The following is a 2,578-nucleotide window of genomic DNA, read 5'->3' as shown; positions in this document are numbered from 1 at the left end:
TCTCTCTCTCTCTCTCTCTCTCTCTCTCTCTCTCTCTCTCTCTCTCTCTCTCTTTCTCTCTCTCGTTGGTATTTTACGCAGAATTTATCTTTGTCAAGGTAACAACAAATAACAACTGATAACAACTGATAAACACAAATACTTTGATTCCAGCCTCAAAAATCAATATTCATGTGGTCAACCAGGACCATACTTTACGAGCACAAATCCGAGCAACTATCGGAAGTAGATTATTCTACTATTCTTTAGCGATGACCGGGGAGTTGCGTTCCTTTAAAAAAAATTACATTACATTAAACTCGAAAGTAAAATCGAAAGTAATATTTAATATTGTTATCAGTTGTTATCAGTTGTTATTTGTCATTATCAATTGTTATTAGTTGTTATCAGTTGTTATTTGTTGTTATCTCGACAAAATAAATACAGATGCAGGCAAACTACCATAAAAACCAAGTAAAAAAAGAAGCAAATAAATTAGGATGTTTGTGTTGATATTTGTCGTTATTTTGTTGTAATCAGTTGTTATTTGTTGCTATCAGTTGTTATTTGTTGTTATTAGTTGTTAGTTGCTGTCATCAGTTGTTGTTTGTAGTTATCTCGACAAAGATAAATACCGATTTTACGCCCACATTAACACTTTAGGCCATGTAGGAGGTGGGGTTATCCGACCCTGCCCGTCATGGTCAACATGGGCCCTAAGGGAATCAATGGCTCCGCAGACAGAGATACTTGATTAAATAAAAACAATCCACGTGGTAATCGAACTCGATACGTTCTGAATGCAACGGGGAAGTATCTAACCTTTACACCACAGACACTGGCTATATAACGTTGACCCAATCATCAATAATATAACATTTATGTATGCACGGTATAGCAGTGAAAACTAAATTTATCGACGAGTATGGAATCTAATAGTTGATTAAAAATGGAATGTTCTTATTTTCTTTCTTATTAATCTCACTTCTTTTCATAAATCCATAAGAAAATGAGCTTTATTTTCCTATTTTCTACCAGCTTCAAACGAAACTAGATATTTGGTAAGCAGCAGTGACGAACATTATAGTATGTGGACGAAATGAATGGATCGATAAACATGTAATGGCTCAGTATGTCCCACGGTACACTGAAATGGGAATTGGAATGTACACGCCAGCGGCCGGAACCGGAAGTATTTGTAGTCACGTGAGTGAATGATAGATGAGCCATGATGCCATAAATAAATTGTTTCTCTGAATTTTCTCTAAGTTAAAGTGTTTAAAAAAACAACAACACTATTGAAGCGGTTTTAAGAGAGTGGGTCACTTGAGATAACGACAAAAAGGTTGTGTTTGAAGCTTAGATCGATACAACATCAATTGACGTTTGAAGAACAAATAAACAAACACACACAACAACAACAACACCAAAAACACTAAACCCAACACTAAACATAATAAAGAAAGAAAAAAGAAAAACTCCACGAAATGGGAATCGAACTCGCATTCCCTGCATGCGATGGCTTTATGGCCAAGCGCCTGACCACTTCTGCAAGGCCGAACCTGGATAAAGAGACGATAACGTCCCAGCAGACAAACAAAAAAAACTTCCCAAAATCGCGTCTTGTGCAAGGGATGGTAGAATTCCTTTTGGATCAGTATCTACACAGCTCCTTTTGGTCCTGTAAAAGATGGGGTTACTTTGGACCAGTTGTGTTTGCCTATTTCTTGTTTTAATTGGAGACGAATTTCCTCGTTTCATCTTAAGTTTGCTCGCGACAGTCTTTCGATATTTGAAAGTCTTCTTTGTGTTTACTCCGTGCTCAACACGAAGAGGGTGGAAGTAGGACTTCGAATGGGAATTGTTGTGGTTTTAGATCTATGTCAACTTGCAACTAAGTTACACTTTCTTTTGTTATCCCTATTATTTTTAATGCATCCCTTTGAGGCACTCTTGAAAGTGAGCACAATGCACGCTAATACGTCCCCCCCCCTCCCGCCCTAGTAGTTATGGGACAGTTCACCAGCCAAGACAAAGAAATAACACAGCAATGGCAGAACAAAGCATTCTCAAAATAATGTGACGTTATGTTTGGTAGGGTTGAACTTTTCTCACTTTCATCAGCTTGTTCTCGATGACTCTTGTAACTTTAACCGTTATTTCGCCAGACAACTTTCTGGCGAAGAATTAAGCATGATATGGTTCAACTCTATTCAAGAAAGGAAAATATACTGTGTCTTGATAGCGTGGACCAAGTTATTTCTCTGGATTTATGTGTTGTGGATTTGTGGTATTTCTGAAGGTTATAGCCTACTGGCTTATCATTATCATTATCTTTGGTCCAAACTTCCGCGCGTGGAGATTGTATGAGAGCTGGCTGACTTTTACCGCAACAAGATTTCTACCCTCAGTTGTAATATTATTAATTATGGACAATGCCAAGGTGTATCAAAGTAAACTTTAGGGGGTGTATTTTCTTTGGGTGTCTTCATAATCAGCTGTTATAATTCCATCACGATTTGAACTGAACCCCGCCCCAACAATTACTAAATATCAACACCACCAGCACCACCAACACCACCAACACCATCAACACCAC

This window comes from Aplysia californica, unplaced genomic scaffold, assembly GCF_000002075.1.
Source record: "Aplysia californica isolate F4 #8 unplaced genomic scaffold, AplCal3.0 scaffold00288, whole genome shotgun sequence".
Classification (NCBI taxonomy): Eukaryota; Metazoa; Mollusca; class Gastropoda; order Aplysiida; family Aplysiidae; genus Aplysia; species Aplysia californica.
The sequence above is the reverse complement of the archived record's forward strand: the minus strand, read 5'-3'. Positions refer to the sequence as shown.